The sequence below is a fragment of the Lynx canadensis genome, chromosome D4 (assembly GCF_007474595.2).
Source record: "Lynx canadensis isolate LIC74 chromosome D4, mLynCan4.pri.v2, whole genome shotgun sequence".
NCBI classification, from domain to species: Eukaryota; Metazoa; Chordata; class Mammalia; order Carnivora; family Felidae; genus Lynx; species Lynx canadensis.
In genome coordinates, this window is record NC_044315.2 from 28,145,010 (window position 1) to 28,166,029 (window position 21,020).

Below are 21,020 nucleotides of genomic sequence, written 5' to 3' on the forward strand. Positions count from 1 at the left end.
CCAGAATAATCCATTAACAGAAGAAATACATCGTTTCTAGATATTTAACAGGAAGTAGAAGAGATGGCCACAGTGAGCACTTGTGATGTCACTCTAACAGTCCAAGTCCTCCCAACCTCTATGTGATACAGGCAGGAAATGTTTAATTTAACATGGTGTAAATTCATAGCAAGTGGTTTCTGATTAATTGTCCATGACTGTCAGGCTACTTAATCCTTCACAGTGTTATCCCTGGGCTCATTGTTCTCTACCCCTTCTGAAGGAGCACCATCACTCTCATCATTATCTTTGTTTTCTGCCATTCTTTATTGCTGGCCCTAAATGGCATTTCCAGGCTCGTCTCTCATCCCTGCCGCAATGCCACAAACAGTGCAGTCCATCAGTGCGCACTCTGAAGACCTGATGTTGCTGCGAGGAGCTCTCCTGTGCCTCAGTGCCTTGGTCAAGCTATGCCTTCCTCCTGGAATGCTCTTTCTTTCATTCCACCTCTTGAATGTCTGGTGGAATACTGCTCTTCTCCCCAGTCCCCTATGAAAGTCAGCAAATGGATTTTTCTTTGTGTTTCCATAGCTTCTGGACAAGTCCTCAGAGTACCTGTTACAGTGTTTGTAGTTGTGGTAATCCTGGCTAGGCTGAGCTCCTCAAAGTCATGTTATGTCTACTACACCATTGAACCTATTATGTCAATTGACTGGGTCAGTAGGTGCTTGATTAATAAGAAAGGTTGCCTGTGCACTAAAAATATGGGCAGCAGAGCCAAATGATGACTTCCAATTCCTTTAGATTTTGACACTTTTTGATTTGCAATGTATATCCATACATAACTTGCTCTCATTTTGGTCACATTAAAAATGAGTAAATGGAGCAGAAATATTCCCAATTTGGTTTATATATTTTTGTTTCTTTTTTCCAAATAATAATCTGTGATAATCCATCCAAGGCAGGTGAATTTTCCTTCCACACTATATATGAAGAAAGAATTTCATGAATAAATTAATGTTCAAGCAAATGCAGAAAATGTTTTAAATTATTTAGTAGAAAAAATGCTTATAACATGGTTAGTATCATTATTATATGTATTCAATGAGCAGAAAATTACAAGTATATCAGCTACTTATTAAGATCATTATTCCACTGGTTTCACTTTATCAGCAACAAGAGCAAGTTACTTGCAACTTTTGCTTCGGACATTCTACAGTCCAGGAAACCATCATCATCACCATCATCATCATCACCCCTTTGTAGCAGTTGTCAACAACTTGTGATATGTTAGGCATTGTTACATGGTTAAATATATCACTGCATTTCCTTTCACAGTGACTTCTGCCTGAGAGAGTCTTTGAATCCTTGTTGCACTTCCCAATGATGAAATTTTGGAGTTGGCGAACTCTAAGTTAGTCCATATGCAAAGAATAAGAAAACTGACATGATGTGAAACTAGGGTAATGACAGCTCAGGTATTTTAAGATATCTTTGAAGAGGTAAAAGGCAGGTAATCCAAACCAATTAGATTCTTTTTTTTTTTAATAGAATTTTGGAGAAGATACTTGGTTGTTGACAGAGTTGATAGCAATGCTAAAGAAACAGATGTCAGGACTGAAACAATTAGAATCCAGGGCAAATCTGGCAACTAAGCAGCAGGAACTAGTCAGCAATGTGGTCAGGGCTCAGTTGCTATAATAAAAGAATTCACATTGTTTCTTCCATCCTTGCATCATTCTGCTTCCAGATTGAAAAACCTGGAAGACAATGTCTGTCAATATTTCATCCCGTGTCTAAAGGAGGAAAGGCATCTTAATGTAGCCCCCTCAAGACTGCATGTAATGGGAAAGAAGAAACCACAAAAGAAAGCTGCTGCTCCTACCAAGACAAGAGGAAATGGATGCTAGTGGCTAAGAAATGGCCTGACTTAATCATTTAGCTTCTCAACATACTGATAAGCTTTTTCTTTTTCATTAAACATTTTCTTTTGAGATAATTATAGTCATATGCAATTGTAAGAAATAATACAAGAGAAACCCATGTCCTTCTTACCTGGCAAGAAAACAACACATAGATGGTTGGAACAGAATAGAATAGAAATCCCAGAATAAACTAACACATATATAGACGATATGAATAAACATTTTTTTCCAAAGAAGATTCATGGATGGCCAACACGTACATGAAAATATGCTCAATGTTGCTAATCACCAGTAAATGCAAATCACATTGAGATGATACCTCACGCCTGTTAAGATGGCTGTTATCAAAAAGACAAGAAATAAAAAGCATAGTAAGGATGTGGAGAAAAGGACTGTCTTGTATACTGTTGGTGGAAATGTAAACTGGTGCAGTTCGTTTGGAAAACAATATAGAGATACCCGCCAAATTAGAAATAGACCTACTGTAACATCCAGAATGCCCACTTCTGGATATTATTCATAGAAAATAAAAATACTACCTGGAAATGATATATGTATTATATATCCATTGCAGTATTATTTAAAAGAGTCAAGATATAGAAACAGCCTAAATGTCAATTAATGAATGAGTGCATAAAGAAAATGTGGAATATATACACACTTACTCAGCCATAAAAAAGAATGGAATTTTTCCATTTGTGACAATATGGATGGACCTTAATGGTCATTATCCCAAGTGCAATAAGTCAGGCAAACAAAGGTAAATACTATATAATCTCTTCCATATGTGGAATCAAAACAAAAAACCAAAAATCAAACAAACAAAGAAAAACAAACTAAGCTAATTGATACAGAAAAAAGTTTCCAGACACGGGGGCTGTGGATGGGAGAAATGGGAAGGAGGTCAAAATGTAAATATTAAAAACAAAAAGCCTGAGATAAAAAGCTGTTTGTTCCTCCTGCTATCTTACATTCTGTTTCACCTTTAGCTTCAATTCCAACATTAGCCTGAGGCAGAGAATTTAGTGCCTCTAACCCTGCAGGTAAAAAGAACAGAATCCAAAACATCTCTAATTATTGTGCACATAACTGGTCTCTCTTAACAAGGTATATCCTTCTCTTCCCTGTTTCCAGATTGGCTGGCATGTGTAGAAGTTTCTCTGTAAAGGAAGTGCATTTCTTGTTGGATCTTAGTGCAGGCAGCAAGGAGTAACCACTACATTCTACATTCTCACATTTTCTGCCAAATTTCCTAATATTCCAGCCTGTTTATGCGTTGTCTATACCCCCAGGGACAATAGGTAACAGGTCAACCACCTTGTAACAGACTTTCCAGCTTCTCAGCTTACTTAATAAGGGCAGTGGTATCCTTACTGTATCCACCCTATCACAGCTCAGCCAATCCACATTGTACAGACTTTTATTTGTAAGACTCTATTTCTAAGTACCGGTTTCTCTAGTAGACATCACTATTCCAGTTTCAAATGACAGAAACCTAACTCCATATGCTTGAAAGTAGTTTATTGTCTTTGCATGGGAAACAGGGAAGTTTCTCTTCAAGCACAGCTGGGTTCAATCAGTAGCTTAGTAGGTGTGGGACAAACCTCTCTGTGAGCGATGTCATCACCCCCAATGTGATGACACCCATTCACTCTGGTTCTGGCTATTGGCCTCACTCTCAGACTTCTTATACTCCTCTTGACATTACAGACTTATCTATTTCTAAGGATGGCATCCTCAGAAAAGAGAAAGGATCTTGTCGAATAGCATAGACAGTCTTGGAATTGTTCCATTTGTTCTAATGAGCGTGCCGCAGGTGCTCATTTTAAATACATCTTTGTGGCTTGTAGATGAAGGAAGAGATGTTGGGCTTGGTCCTGGAGATAGGTTTGGTCAGTGACACCTGAAACACTCTCAAGGAGGAGGGGATGATTGAAAAGGGGTAAACAAAGAGTGCGATTGCTGAGTCATAGGGTAATAGAATGTTTCCTTTTGTAAGAAACTGCTTTGTGTGGGGGACATGTGGACAGGAAGATAAAAGGTATAAACTTCCAGTTATTAGATGGATAAATAAGTTCTTGGGCTGTAATAACCAGTGTGGAGACTATGGTGAACAGTACTGTATATTTGAAAGTTGCTGAGAGGAAAACCTAAGAGTTCTCATCACAGTGCAAATAATTATAACCTCGTGAGGTAATGGATATTAATTAAAGCTATTGTGGTGATCATTTTGCCATTTATACATATGTCAAATCATTATGTTGTACACTTTAATACAATGTTATATCTCAATTATATCTCAATAAAACTTTAAAAATCAGAAACCACTACCGTATTCTAGAATAGCTGTACCATGTTACATTCCCACCAGCAATGGCTGAGTGGCCCAGTTTCTCCACATCCTCACCAGCATTAAGTGTTATCACTCTTTGTATTTCACCCCATCTAATAGGTGTGTAAAGATGATCATCCTGGCTTAAACTGGCATTCCTCTAATGGCTGATAGTGGTGAACTCTTTCTCATGTGCTCATTGGCCGTCTGCATATCTTCCTTGGTGAAGATAAGATGTTTCCATCACTCTTACCTCATGCACATAGTGCACAGATATATGGAGCTCATTCAGCACCAAACAAAAGGGCTGCTGTCGTTGCCTGTGTTCTTTCTGTCCAGGGTCATCCACAGGCACCTGCGCAAAAATGGCTCCTTGATCCTGTCTGCAGATGAGTACTGGGTGTTCAGCAGTGTCATCCGATAGAGGAGTGCAGCAGAGTGTCCACTTTCTCTTAACACAATCTTGGTCATGACCCTCATGGCTACTTTGACGAGCTTCTCAGACCCAGTGTGGACTGTGGTTGTTCCTGCTGCAGGGAGGCTGTCTCTGCAGCTCTGCGGTTCTGGGCTCTTCGTGGCATTTAGCGAGAGGAGGCATTGACGTTGCTCGGAAATGCATAAGGGTTGTATTAAAACATAGCCCTTCTGCTATACTACAAGCCACTTCGCTTTATTTGAAGCAACAGGAAAGCTCTAAAGGTTTCATGCCAAGGTTTTACAAAATGTTTTGTGAAAAATGCACCACGAGCATGGAGATAGTAGATTGCTGTTCCAACAAACTCCAGTTTTCTGATTCCACTGTCAGGGGCTTTGTTTACAGTTTATTTATTTACTAATGGCTGCTTGTATAAAACCATCACCCTCACAGCTTCACTGGGTGATGTCAGCACACATTAGTCGCATTCTCTAATAACACGAGTCTCTTTCACAACTTAGCTGTGGTCACGACTTGAGGTGGTGAGAGGCTAGTAAGATCGTTCTTTCCTCCCAGTTCTAAGCTCCACAGCCGGAGTTCAGATCACTTCTGTCTGTGAGGCCAGAGCCTTTTTTCAGGGCTGGTCATGTCAGCAGGATGAGGACGCCCCAAATCCCTGTTGTGGCTAAGTACAGCTGTGCCGCCTGACACACCAAAAGCATGCCTGAAAACAACAGTCGCTCACTGGTTCTCGCAGGTCTGTGCCTCGGCTGAAGGTTTTCTGATCCAGGCTGGGTCAGTGGGCTCTGCTCCGTGCATCTCGCATCCTCCTGGTCTCCATGTGGCAATGGCAGAAATAGGAGAGAGTGGAACACCCGGCTTCTTAGGGCCTGGGCTCAGAACTGGCACACTGTCCCTTCCATGTAATTCCATTGGGCAAAGCAAGTCACACAGACAGACCCAACTGCATCTGAGCAGAAAGGTCCACCCTGTTGAGGGAATGAATATTTCTGAATAAGAATCTACCTGGCAGCTGGGATCCGGGAGCACGTGTCCCCATAGCAGGGTGGAGGAGTATGGCATTTTTATGCTCCAGTCTCAGAAGACTGTTCTGTTTCTGGGACAGTTATCAGATTCCACCGGGTTCAAGAAGAGGGGACATAAGAGGAACTGGGCGACTCAGTCGGTTAAGTGTCTGATGTCGACTCAGGTCATGATCTCATAGTCTGTGAGTTCGAACCCTGTGTCGGGCTCTGTGCTACCAGCTCAGAGCCTGGGGCCTGCTTTGGATTCTGTGTCTGCCTCTCTCTGCCACTCCCCACTCATTCTCTGTCTCTCTCTGTCTCTCTCTTTCTGCATCTGAAAAATAAACATTAAAAAAATTTTTTTAAAGAAGAGGAACATAGACCCCATCATTCAATGCAAGGTGTGACAAGGTCATTTGGTAAAAAGACCACATGCAGTTGGAGATATTGATATGGATATCCCTGGTAAATGCTATAAACAAAACAAAACAAAACAAAACAAAACAACAAACCCACAATAGTGTTTCAAAGAGACCAGCCCTGTCTTGGCACTCCGTGCTTTGTGTGCTGCAGCACACTCTCAGAATCCTGAGTGGCGGTGGGTACCATTTCGTATGCAGAAGAAATTATTTCCTCCAAAGGGAATGAGCTCCAGGTTTCCAGAGTGTAACTTTCTACCTGGACACTGAGATCTGTCGTGGCTTTAAGGGCCTACATTTCTTTCTGGGAGCCCTGACTTGCCAGCGAACACATGTGGTGGGCAGTGCTGATAACATGGGGCCTCCTACAGATCACTGCAAGATCACCCAAAGCCCATGGCTGCTTTCCCAGGCAGGTGAGGGGGCGAAGTGAGAAGAGTGTGCAGATTCTGGTGTAGGCCGCCAGCTTCCCAGGGTGTGACCGTGGGCTCCACTAGCTTCTCTTGGTTCCAGTTTTCTTATTTTGTGAACCAGGAAGGCGAAGCTTGTTCTGAGGGGTAAGCTGGGCTCATGCATATGAGGCACTGGAATTGGCTCTGGGAAAGCTCTCCACACATACGGACTCATATAAGATGGTGGCGGTTGATAGGCATTGGGATGGAGACAGAGCAGAGAACCACTGGGCATTTGCCATAGACTAAAGGCTTATGCCTCCACCAATTCATGTATGGACACCCTAATGCCCAAGGTGAAGGCATTAGGAGGCGGGGTGTTTGGGAGGTGATTGGAGCCCACAGGCCTGGGATTAGTGCCCTTACAAAGATAGTCCCAGGGAGCTCCTTAACCTTTTTCTGCCCTGTGAGGACACAGTCAAAAGATGGCCACCTATGAAGAAGAAATAGCCCTTTGTCAGATTGTGGATTTGCTGGTGACTTGATCTTGGGCTTCCAGCCTCCAGAACTGTGAGAAATAAACTTTCTGTTGTGTACAAGCCCCCTGTCTATGTTGCTCTGTCATAGCAGCTGGGACAGACTAAGACAACGTTTATGCATGGCAAAGAGCTGAGTCCTGATTTCCACAGGTTGATGCAAGTCTCTGTAGGGCTGGGTGGACAGACAACATTTCTCTTCTGGGTTTCCTTTTTAAAGCCCAAAGAGAAGGACTGTTTTGCCTGAGAAGTGAAGATAATTGCTCTTCTTCACTGGATAGGGTAGAAGTAGAACGTATTTGAAGTTATTCTGGATACCAAGAATTTATTTGGAGTAGCAGAGAAATTACAGGAAAACCAAAATACTTTCTACAGTGTCTCAAGCTTTTTCCTATGTTTATTGCTTAAGTAAAGAAACATGAAACTTGGTGATTTCTTTTTTTAATGTATATCAGATAACATTTTATATACCACTTCCTTTCACTCAAAATATAGCATGTTCATCCTTTTATATCAGTACATGTAGATCTATGTGGGGTGTTTCTATCTTCCTTCTTTTTTAAAAAATAATTTATTGTCAAATTGGCTTACATGCAAGACCCAGTTCTCATCCCAACAAGTGCCCTTCTCAATGCCCATTACCCATTTTCCCCTCTCCCTCAACCCCCATCCACCTTCAGTTTGTTCTGTATAAGAGTCTCTTGTGGTTTTCCTCCCTCCCTCTCTGTTTTTTCCCCTTCCTTTCCCCCATGGAGTTCTGTTAAATTTGTCAAGATCCACATATGAGTGAATACATATGATATCTGTTCTTCTCTGACTGACTTATTTCACTCAGCATGATACCTTCCAGTTCCATCCACGTTGCTGCAAATGACATGATTTCATTCTTTCTCATTGCCAGGTAGTATTCCATTGTATATATAAACCACATCTTCTTTATCCATTTGTCAGTTGATGGACATTTAGGCTCTTTCCATAATTTGGCTAGTGTTGAGAGCACTGCTATAAACATTGGGGTACATGTGTCGCTATGCATCAACACTCTTGTATCCCTTGGATAAATACTAGTAGTGCTATTGCTGGGTCATAGGGTAGTTCTATCTTTAATTTTTTTGAGGAATCTCCACACTGTTTTTCAGAGTGGCTGCACCAGTTTGCATTCCCACCAACAGTGTAAGAGGGTTCCCGTTTCTCCACATCCTCCCCAGCATCTATAGTTTCCGGATTTGTTCATTTTAGCCACTCTGACTGGTGTGAGGGTGGTATCTCAGTGTAGCTTTGATTTGTATTTCCCTGATGATAAGTGACGTTGAGCATTGTTTCATGTGTCTTCTGGATGTCTTCTGTGTAAAAGTGTTCATGTCTGCTGTGCATTTCTTCACTGGATTATTTGTTTTTCAGGTGTTGAGTTTGGTGAGTTCTTTATAGATTTTGGATACTAACCCTTTATCTGATATTCCATTTGCAAATATCTTTTCCCATTCTGCCGGTTGCCTTTTAGTTTTGTTGATTGTTTCCTTTGCAGTGCAGAAGCTTTTTATTTTAATGAGGTTCCAATAATTCATTTTTTGCTTTTAATTCCCTTGGCTTTGGAGACATATTGAGCAAGAAATTGTTGCAGCTGAGGTCAAAGAGGTTGTTCCCTATTTTCTCCTCTAGGGTTTTGATGGTTTCCTTTCTCTCATTTAGTTCTTTCATCCATTTTGAGTTTATTTTTGTGTATGGTGTAAGAAAGTAATGAAGATGAATTCTTAAACTCTCTCAAGAAAATACTAGCTGGGGTCATCCTTCCAGATATCTCAAACACATGATATAATTGATTTTTTTTTAATTTTACTCCTCTAGTGATGTCTCTGGCAATCAGATTGCCAGTAATAACTCCACATCTGCAGGCAGCAATGAGAGCCACATGAAGACTCTGTCATCGCCATGGGCCTGTCAAAAAGGCTCAGTCACATTCTCAGATACTAAAGATGGAGCCTACAGTGAAGGAGAGGACTGGGGGCTGTCAGCTGTGTGATCAAGTCGCCAGAGGATGGAATGGTGGCAGCATAGGATGACATGGTCCCCAGAGCCAGTTTCTCTGCAGCTTTGTAACGTCATAAGCATCTGCTACCCCTGCGGAGTATGAGGTTTTTGAGGTCATGTAGTTCTGACCTGAAATATGTGCCGTGGGCAGGAGTGCTTCCTGGACTATGAGGAAAGGTGGTAAAAATGGAAAGCTGGTAAAAGTTGTGCAAGCGAACATGGTCAGGGCCAAATAGCCTTGGTTACTGAAGATTTGAGACTGGATTTGATTTGTGTATTCTATGCCTTATAGACAAATCTTGAGACCTAAAATCCTCTAGGGCAGGGCTTCTTAAAATGATGTCCATTGATATCTTGGGTTCATGGATAGACTTCAGGCAGCCTTTATTAATCAGGGTTCTCCAGAGAAACAGAACCACAAGATGTATATATACAGAATGAGATTTATGATAAGGAATTGGTCCACATGCTCAGGAAGGCTGAGAATTCCCAAGATCTATAGCCAACAAGCTGGAAACACAAAAGATCCCAAGGTGTAGTTCAGTCCAACTGGGAAGACCTGACTACCAGATGTCAGACCCAGAGAGGCAATGGTCCAAGTTCCATTCCAAATGCTGGCAGGCTCCAGGCCCAAGATGAGCCAGTGTTTCACTTCCAGTCCAAGGTCAGTAAAGACCAATGTCCCAGCTAGAAGTCAGGCAGCAGGAGGAGTTCCCCATTACTCAGGAGAGGGTCAGTTGGTTTTTTTAACCTATGTAGGCCTTTAACTGATTGGAAGAGGGTTGCCCAAATTAGGGAGGACAGTCTGCCTTACTTAGTATACCAATTCCAATGTTATTCTCATTCCAAGTCACCCTCACAAACACACTGAGAATGTTTGAACAGATGTTCAAATATTTTCTGACCTAGTCAAGTTGACACATAAATTTTACTCTCACAATTCAAGTCCTTGTCTACTTGGCATACTCACACATCTTCTCAAACCATACTTCATCTACAGATGAAGACAATGACAAGGTCATAATTTTGTCTAAAATGATACAACTAAGCAATTACAGCCAAAAATGCACCAATGCCTTTCCCCACAGAGGAAATAAGGTTCTTGAGTGGTATTTACTCTTGTCCTTGATACCCCAAAACTAAAATACTGTGACATAAAATCAACAATACCTAAATGCTATGACACAAAGTCAGTACATCTTATGTCACGTGATAAAGGAGTAACAGAGGGAAAAAGACAAAGATATTTTATGTACACACATACACATATGTATTCATGACAAAATAGGAAGGAACAGTTCATGATAATGACAATCCTCATTCTGGAAGTGGACACATGGTACTACATAGCTAATATTATAACTACTTTCTTCTACAGTCTCTGTCCCTTTCCCTGATACTGGAGATGGACCATTTTGCATTCTCTTGGCCCTCAGCGAGTACCTCAGGTAGTCATGATACTTTACCTGATGTGGTGACCCAAACCTTCATCCTTGAAGGGTCTTGGGCAATAACTAGCCTGCTGGATTGGGTTGCTGTGATTTTCTACTGACATTAATCACAGGGCACCTTAAGGTATCTCTTGTATTCCAGACATACTCTCCCTTACCTCCAAGATGGAGTACCATTCCAATTTCTCCCAGGTAGTGAAGATTCATCTCATCCAGTACCATAGCTCCCTCTTTGCCTGCTGACTAAAGGGCATGAGGAACCTAAGTGTTTAGGGAGCAGTCTTAACTTCCAGTTCAATGGAATCATTGTGTTCTGGTGGAAGCATTTCTCCCTCTGGAACTAGGCATCTAGGGCAGAAGAGAATAAAGTAACAAAAACAGGAAGCACAAATTTTACTAGTGGATCACTAGGGGTAATAGTGAGAGCTGCCTCTCCCATATCTACCCCTTGATTCTTGAACCTTGGAAGTCTGGCTATTAGAGAAATAGCACCATATTGGATGTTGATTCAGACCACATGCAGCCTGCTAGAGAGCCTTGTCTCAGTCCTGCAAGATATTGCCATGCAGCTTGTGTTATAACTGAGTCTTCAAAAGGTCATCCCACCATTCTATCAAGCCGGCTGTTTTGGATGTTAGAAAACATGTTAAGACCACCGAATTCCATGAGCATTGGACCATTGTTTCAGTTAATTGGCTGTCAGGTGAGGTCCTTGAATATGGTAATGCTGTGTAGGATACCATAATTGTATTGAGTGGATAGTAATTTTGGCAAAAGGATTGCATGTGGGGAAGACAAATCTGTATCCAGACTGTCTATTCCACAAAGAACAAAGGCTGCCCCTTTCCTCATGGAAACGGTCCAATGTAAACACCTACCACCAGGTAGCTAGTTGATCACCCTGGATAATAGTGTCATATCTGAGACTCAGTGTTGATCTTTGCTGACAGCAGATTGGGCACTCAGCAGTGGCCATTGCCAGCTTGCCCCTGTAAAAGAAGTCCATTTTGCTGAGTCCATGCATAATCTCCATCCCTGCTACCATGGCCATTTTGTCCATGAGTCCTTTGGGCAATGGTGGGGTGACTATGAAATGAGGCTGACTGCTATTCACAGAACGGGTCACCTTACCCACTCGATTATTAAAATCCTCCTCTGCTGAATTCACCCTTTAGTGAGTATTCACACAGGACACAAATATCTTCACACTTTCTACCCACTAAGAAATGTTTGTTCACACACCTTACCCCCAAATTTCCTTGGAACCACCTATCCAGTAATGGTCTAAGTCTTTAGTCATCTTGGCAAACCATGGTACACAGCTCATAAATCATAATATAATAACATGTTTGGCTGTATCTCCTTCCAAGGAAAGTGAGCCACCAAGTCTATAACTGGAAGTTCTGCCATTGGGTAGAATCTCTCCTCCCCACTGTCTTTTACAGATGTCCCAGATAAGACTACAGTGCCACAGCTGTTCACTTTCAAGTGAACCCTACCCATTGTGTAGAACAACCTGTAAACCTGGCCTGAATGTTATCTGTCAATAGAGAACTCCCAGTGAGGCCATAGGTGCAGGCTGGGTGAAAGTAAGCAGGGGTGGGAGCCATGGACATTTGGGTGCTCCCTAGGGTAAATTACTCATGCTTTCAGGGCACTCTTGGGCCTAACTGTGCATATATCCCCCCATATTATGACGGTGTTGATGTGCATGTCCAACTTTATGGCTTCGTTCATCAGATAACATCCATGCATGATGGGCAACCTAGGTCACACTGTAAACTGATGACCTGTAGTTAAATATTCAGTCTCTACTAAGGCTCAGGAGCAGGCCAAGACCTCTTTCTGAAAAGAAGAATATGGCTTGCTTCCAAAATCCTCAGTGTCTGTGCTGTTATTCACCTACAGGGGACTGCCAAAGTCTCCAAACAGCACCCCCATCTGCCACTGACTTCAAGCACCATTGAATGCGACCCAAGTGGCACAACAGCCACATAGCTATTGTACTTGATGCAGAGCTTTCTCTTGTTTCTGTACCTCACTCAAAACCAGCAGTGTGTTTGATTACTCAGTAAATAGAACATGACATCCACAGGAGGAATAGGTTGTTTCCAAAATCCAAAGATGTCAAAACCCTAAGGAAGACTTGTACCTCTCTTTTGGCTTGAGAGGGACAGGGGGCACAGATGCAATAACATATCCTTCTCCTTGGAAGAGATCTCTCCACCAGCCCCACACCATTGGGCACCTGGAAATTTCACAGAAATAGAAGACCCTTTAATTTTTATCTGATTTATTTCTCATCCTCTAAAACAAAAAATGTCCAATCAGCATAATGCCATCAGTGCCATAGACCACTGTGATATCTTCTGGAAGGGAGGGGCAATCATGATCCCTGGGAACTAAGTTATGACGTAGGATGGAGTGTTGATATATCCCTGACATAGAACAGGGAAGGTATATTGATGGCCTTGCCAGCTGAAAGTATGCTGCTTCTGGTTGGACTTATGGCAGAGATGGAGAAAAGGGCATTTGACCAAATCAAAGCCACAAACTATTTGTTCAAGCCATGCAACCACATCTGGTCCCAACACTGATTGAAGTGACTACCTGCTTAAGCTTATGATGATCCATTGTCTTTCTCCAGGATCAATCTGTCTTCTGCACAAGCCAAATAGGAGAGATAAATGGGTATGCAGTGACAATCACCACTCTTGTGACTTTCAAGGCCTTGATGGTGGAACTAACCTCTGCAACATCGCCAAGAATGTGCTATTGTTTCTGATTTGCCACTTTCCTCAGTAGAGCCAGTTCTAGTGGCTTGTCCCTCACTTTGAAGGTCAGGGAGCCAATATGTGGGTTCTGCCAAATACAGGGCTCAGTAATATCTATTCTAATTATGTATTCAAGAACTGGGAATATAACCACAGGATGGGTTTGGGGACCCACTAGGACCACTAGGAGATGGATATGTGCTAAAACTTCAATGATCACCTGATTTCCATAAGCCTGTACTTTGACTGGTGGACCATAGCGACATTTTGGGTCTCTTGGAATTAGTGCTGATTCAGAGTGAGTCTCTAGTAGTCCCTGAAATGTCTGATTATTTCCAATGTATTTACCCTGGTCTAAGCCAGAGGTACCTTGAGGAAAGGCTGGAGAAATATTAACAGGAAAAATGTTTGCTAGTGTACCAGGGTCCTTCCTCAAGGGGCCCTGGACTCTTTTTCATTCAATGGTCCGGGGTCTGTAAACTGGCTCAAGTCTGGGAATTGATTAAAGGATGTAATTCTCTTTTATGACTCAGGTTAGACTTTTGTTCTGGAACTTTTCTGCTTAGTAAGAATTTAGCAGCTTCCTATTTGATTCACCTTTAGGAACACTGTGATCAATTAAGGAACACCACAGGTGTGCATGAGGCAGACAATTCTCATTGCTACTCTGACTCTGCTGTCCATCACAGTGATGGCACCAACCCTGCCTTGGGCTGTTGAGTGCTGCCACTGGGCCCATCACAAATTAATTTCTCACAAAAGTGATACAAATTATGTCTTCTGCATCCTTCCAATGTGGGTGAGAATGTCTTAAGTGACAAATACAATCTAACATTCCAATCTTTCTACACCCGTGAATCCCTTCTTCTACATTAAACCAGGGCAGATCTGGCATTTCCAACTCACTCACTATGGGCCACCTTTTGGTCCACATTTCACAACTAACCAAACAAACTGCTAGACCATTTCTGACTCCCCAACTGCAACATTAAATGTAGAACCTCTTCTTGTGGAGCCCATATGAATAAATTCATCCTAACCCAAGTTTATGTTCTTTTCCCCACTGCCTCACTCCCTTACTATCCATTCTTATACATGTTACCCAGAGCTTTTTGTATAAGTTAGAAAATTTGAGTAGTTCCTTTGGAGTATAGTGCAATCCCTCATGGGTCACACTTCATCCTTCACCTTTAGGGACCTACTGAGAACTCAGCTTAGCTGGAGCAAAAAGGGGATGTTAGGGGTAGGTCCTGTCTTTGCTCAGCTGCCATAACAAAATACCATTGACTTTGTGGCTTAAAGAACAGAAATTTATTTATCCCAGTTCTGGAGGCTGGAAGTTCAAGATCAAGGTGATGGTTGATTAGGTTTCTGGTGAGAGATCCCTTCCTGTCTTGCACGTGACCACCTTTCTGTTCTGTATTAAAAATGGCCTTTCCTTGGGTATGTGCATGGGGAGAGACAGAAAAAGAGATCAGAAATATATATTTCTCTGTATCTTCTTATAATGCCATCAATCTTATTAGATTAAGGCTCCACCCTTATGACCTCATTTAACATTAATTACCTCTTAAAGCTCTTAAACAGTTTAAGGACTAGTGCCAGGACCAAGAGTCTCCTGTTATTTAGGTTTTTGGATTTTGGGTTGTGCTCTACTGTTTACTAGTTATCAGGATCACCCAAGATTGTCTCCAAAGTGAGCTGTGGAAACTGAGCTGACATTTAAACCATGAGGTTCCTTTGACAAGAAAGGAATTTAGTGACCAAGGCCTCTAAATACACAGGGCATTATGCATGGTAGCCAGAGTTGCTCAGTCATGGCCAAGGACTCTGAAACTACACTGGGGATTATTGAAGCATTGAAAATAAGGGTAAAATGGACTGATCTTTAGATAGAATTATTAGCAATCACCTTTTCTAATATAACTATGCTCTATGGCATTCTTTCCACTCATCTCATGCTAATGGAAATTTGTCCTAAAATAAATAAGTGGTTATTTTCTGGATTCTGAATCAAAGGTTAAAAAGTTTTCTCTTTTGAACATATACTTCTCAAAAGTGGCTGGTAAGCACATGAAAAGGCACCCAACATCACTAGTCTTTAAAGAAATACAAACTAAAACCATACTGAGAACACTTGTTCTGTCTACTAACATAGCTAACATTAACATGACAGATAAGACCAAATGGTGAGGATAAATAAAACAGGAACTCTTTTACATTACTACTGAGAGTTAACAATGGGGCATCCACTTTGGAAAGCCAGCTGTTTCTTAGAAAATTAAATCATATGTCTTTCATATGACCCAGCTATTAACTCCTGGGTGTTTCCTCAAGAGAAATGAAGCATGTGGCCACAGAACAGCTTGTACTAGAATGTTAATAGCAGCTGTATTTGTAATAGCCAAAAGGTGGAAGGACTCCCAGTGGCCATCAACAGGAGAATGCTCAGATGAGTGTAATCATCCATACACTGGAATACTACCCAGCAATGGGAAGAGGGAAAGGCTGATAGGGGCAACACCGTGGAAGATCTCACAGAGAGTGTGTTGAGTGAAAGAGGAAGATACACACAAGAGTGCACACTGTGTGATTTTACTGATATGAACTCAAAGACATGCAAAAGTATTTGTGGCAAGAGAAATCAGAACAGTGGTTGCCCCAGCAGGTGTGGTGGGTGGGCACTGGCTGAAAAAGCAGCACAATGGATGTTGCTGGTTGGGTTGAATGTTCTGTCTTCTGAACTTGTTGTTCACATAAGCAAATAGATTTATCAAGATTCATCTATGTGTAAGATGTGGGCTCTTTGCCTCAGTTAAAAATATGCCACAAGTGAAACAAAATGAACCAGATTCTCAATTTTTTCTCTCTGTAACATAGAATTAATACATCCTCCTCCCTCTCACACCCAATAAAAGAAGTATCTGTCTGGTCAGTGTGGCCAGAGCATCAGCTGGGAAAATGTACCTGATGGACATAGGGGAAAAGGCAAGGGGCATTTGGAGGGAGGATGGAATGCAGGAGGAGGGGCTTTCTCCAGGAAACCTGTCCAAACTTGGGAGAAAGGATCAGATCAAAGAGGACAGGTGGTGATGTATGAAAGGCTGTTGAGGTGTGTCAGAAAGAAGTTGCGTTATGCCGCTGAAAGTGAGGAAGGACATTAGTTTTCTGCAGGGGAAATAGTGTTAGCCATATTTTTCAGACTTATATTTTGCCAAGAAATTTCCCTTTTGAGGCAAGAATTAGTTTTTCCCTGCTGAATGTTTTGTTCACGTTTTGTTCCGAATTTAGTTCTTCCCAGCTTTAGCACAACTAAAGCAGACTGATTCAGCAGGTAAAGTATTAAAAACACAGTGTTGGAATCCTGCAAAAGTCTCAACACGAGGTGTTTCTGGAGTGCAATGAGGAATTCACACTTGTGAACTACACCAGGGAACCACAGAGCTGGCTAGGGCCACAGGCAACTTTGATCTTTCAATAAACTACAAACAAAACAATGATCTGCCATTCCACCATTATACCTCCATTCCGTAGGTGTGGATGGGAGATAGTGTTCATTCATTCAACAAATACTTATTTAGGACCTACATGAACGTGATGATTGATTCACAGGCAAAGGCAGACAATAATCAAATAAATATGTAGTCATTCAGGCCACTGGTTTTGGAATTAAATAATTCTGGATTCAAATCTTGATTCTGCTTCTTACTAGTCATGTATAACCTTGGCAAGACCCTTCACCTTAAAGAGCCTCCATTTTCTCATCTGTGAAAGGGGATTAAAAATGCCTACCTCTGATTGATATCGTAAGGATGATAGAGGATACATTATATGGTGGTCAGCATACAATCCCTAGCATGTAGTTACTACTATTATTCTTAATGATTTTCTGGAATTTATTAGGGCCCTTAAACCATCAAAACACCCTCGTTGGGGTCATGCTTTTAGATATATCACTTAAGATTATAGAATTATCAGACAACACGGAAAAAGAATAGAACATGTGACAGAGATTTAAGGTCCGGGGAGGGCAGAGCACCTGAGGTCATAGGACCAGCAGAGATGGACAGAGGATTAGCAATACGAGTCCACTAACACTCACCTGGGGCCATTCCAGCACGCTGCCTCAGGTGTGTTCTGTGCTCAAGGTTGGATGGAGAGTGAAGGACTAAGGTGCCCTTCGAGTCTCTCAACCAAACTGGCTTCCATCATCATAGCTTTCTGCCCTGCATTTCCCTGTTTTTTGAGGCCCCAAATGTGCACAACACACTGAAATAGGTTACCTGTGGGCAGATTTTTGGGCAAAATGCAATGCTGAGTCCAGGCTTCACCTTGGTGAACTTTGCTCATCAGTGATCCACCTGGGAGGCTGGTGTTTTTGCCCTCTTCTCTTGCATGTTGTCAGAAAAATGAAAAAAAGTGAAAGTGACATCACAGACTTATAGTACAGTTAGTCTATAATTGGTCAGGGCAAATTGGGCTTGCCAGAAGACACGAGTGAAGAATTACCTTAAATTTCAGTCTCTATGTCCTGGACATATCCATAATCTAATGTAAATGCAATGGTTTGTCATAAAAGTAAAGAGCATGTGAATGTTTCATTACCAAGTGGAACAATCAACCAAACCTGTCACCTGGCTCATGAGCAACAATGTCACACGTTCCTTATGTCATGTCCCTGGGGAGGAGGCAGTAATGCAAGGTTGCCCTGACTTGTCTCCTTCCATTATACCTTCATGAACAAACTGGTAGTGGCTATTGTGAAGGATTCTCAGAGGGACCTTGGCCCTTGTGCTTCCAGAGTTTCTTTGTTACTTTCTTTTCTTTTCTTTTCCTTTTTTCTTCCTTTTCTTTTCTTTTCTTCCTTTCTTTATTTCCTTCTTTCTTTTTTTGTTAAAAGACTAATAAAACAAGCAATCATTATGAATACTTTATAAAGCAAAATGGAAAAAACATGCATCCAATATCCCAGTCTTCTTGTGGCCTCTTGAAGCCAGTGGACAACTGAATATAGTCACAAACACTCTGCTTTGGATAATGGTCTTTGTTCAACATAATTCCCCTTTTCCCATCTTATGCATAAATGAACTAAAGCTTGGAGAGATTGGCAGCTTTCCTCAGCTGTGTGAGCGGGAGCCAGGTGTTTGATCTCAGGAGCTGTACTCCAGACAAGGCAAACACACACGGGCTGTACCAGACCCAGGATTGAAGGCTGGTACTTTCTTCTCCCTGTAGCAACCACAACTCTCTTCACCCTAGCAGAATCCCCCCCCCCCACTCCTGAGGTTATTTCTTCTAGAAAAGGTCTTGTGGTGCAGTGTCAGGGCTGAGGGAGACTGTATCAGCTGCTGAAAAGGGCCTTGTAGCCACCTGTAGACCTGCGTCCTGAGTGATGCAGGACAGTGATACTGTCTGAAATGTCAGTGTTCTTTCTTGTTTGTGTTCCATTTCTAGGGAAATGTCCCCTCTACAGCCAGGGACATCCTTGTCTCATGACAATGAGGATTTCAACAGCAGGAATGCAAGAGAAAAAGAGTCACTGTTCAGCATTTGAAATTTCAATAGAATTCCTGAGTCCACAAAGATCCTGAAAGCCAAGCTTGAAGACAAAAAAAAAAAATCAAAGATTTCCTAATCGTAGGAAGAGAGAATGCCTCCAAAGGTGCTGTCATCAAGGTATGAAGTGTCCATTGCCTAGTGGAACGGGACAAGGACAAGAATCTCCCCAACAGTGGGAGAGGGACAGGGGTAGCCTGCTTGCACTCATGCTGGGTGAGGCTGGTCTAGAGAGGATGGGCTCTGGAAGATTGCCAAGCACAGCCTTTGTCAAGAAGGTGAGTAGATCATACATCTGGGGACGACCAAAGGCTGCAAAGACAGATTGTTATAAAACCCAGGACCCTTGCACAGCCATGGGGAGAAGCCATGATGAAAGAGACTAGATTTTGCATGGGTGACTTTTAGTCACATAATTTTAAGAAGAATAAGGAATATGGTAGTTCTCATAGTGTGGAGAGTAATTATGTCCAAATTCTGGGTTACATACATGGTTGAGTATGCAAAGGCTAATTAGTTCACAGAAAATGGAAGGAAGTGGCAGGGGGTGATGCATTCTGGGGAATTGAGGTTTATCTCTCTCCTTAGGCTTGTTCTAGTATTTCAGTGGATTGCTACTCAGATACTAACAAGGATTAAGGTTAACACACATTAAAAGAAAATGCCAGAGTCCTCTAATAGGTTAGGCCATTTTGGCCTGCATCAGCTTATGTGCTCAGAATTTTAGTTTTCTCAGTCCTGGCTGATGAATCCCTTCCCCATGCCCCACTCTCACTTCACCCTGCATTGCATGCATTCCTGTTGCATGAGGACTATTTAAGGTCAATGACCCATGATTTGCAGAGTGGAAGTTCTGTGAGCTTAGAGGAACCCAAGTAGTCTGGGCACAAATCCAAACCAGGCGTGCCAGATGGTGTTACTAGAAAGGTCAAGTTTTGAGCCAAGGATCACTGCACAGAAGTACCCACCCAGGTGCACAGGGCTTGGGTTGAATACAGGTGAAATGTGGGCCCCACGGTCTCTCCTCTAGGCACCTTACAGCAGTCTACACAGCACACAAGCATTTTGCAGGTAAGATACACAGCCTCCCCCACCCCTGCTGGCTCAGAGCTCAGAAGATAGGACGACGCAGGCAGAAGGTCCTGGCTGGCTGGTCACGATCACAGACTGAGGACATGGACAAGGGGAATATCCAAGGGGAAGGAGGAAAAGCTGGAACCCTTATTCTTAAATGTACCTGTTTCTCTGATTCTAAAACTGGGACACTTGGCAAACAGAAATGTAAGGAAGAAAACAAAATGACTCAATTCTCACACTATCGTAGTCCACATGTCAGTGTATTTCTCTGTAGAATGTAGTCCGAGTCTGACAAAGTCTATGAGGTTTCAGAAGAATGAGTTTGTCCATTTCCCTGTGCAATGAATCCTGCGCTGGGAACGACCATTGTCAGGAACAGACTTGTCTAGTGAACTATGGGCTCGTGGTTGCCAAGAACAGATCAGATTGGTAAATGTCAGGTATTTCTATAATCACTGGTTTTCCATTGTGAGGATGAAAGATTTAGAATGTTTGTATACAGTATCATACAAATAATAATTTCACAGGGAAATAATGAAATCATCCTGGGAAAACATTTTTGCTAACTGCTGACCCCTAGTGGTGAAAAGTGATAGGCCTGATGGAGAAGCCACCTTTGCACCCTGGACAGAAGACATTTCCTCCCTTGTGATCTTCTCTGGGGACAGCAAGCCATGGCCCCGGCAGGGCTCCTCCTGAACACTTACTCCCCCTCTGCTCTGGGTATTTCCTTCCTATTGCAGCCACACAATGTGGCCAACGACAGCTACTCAGCTGGCCCGTGTCCTTAGCTCTGGGGGCTGACCTCGGGGAGGTGAGACCTTGTAGCCAGTGCATCTGGACAGGGTGGGGGTGGAGGTGGCCCCGGCCAGAACTTGTGGGGGAAGGAAGAAGCCGGGACAGGCCTGAGCTGGGCGAGGTGTGCTGTGACCCAGTTCACCACGAAGTGATTTGGGGGCAGCGGTGTGGGAGCCTCTGGCGCCCCCCCGCAGAGCCTACCACATGTGTCTCTTCCCACCTGCGGGTTCAGTGCCCTCACACTGGGGGCTTGGAATCAGCCCTGGTGGCAGTATTTGCATCCCAGGAAGCAGCCGGTGCTGCAAATCAAGGC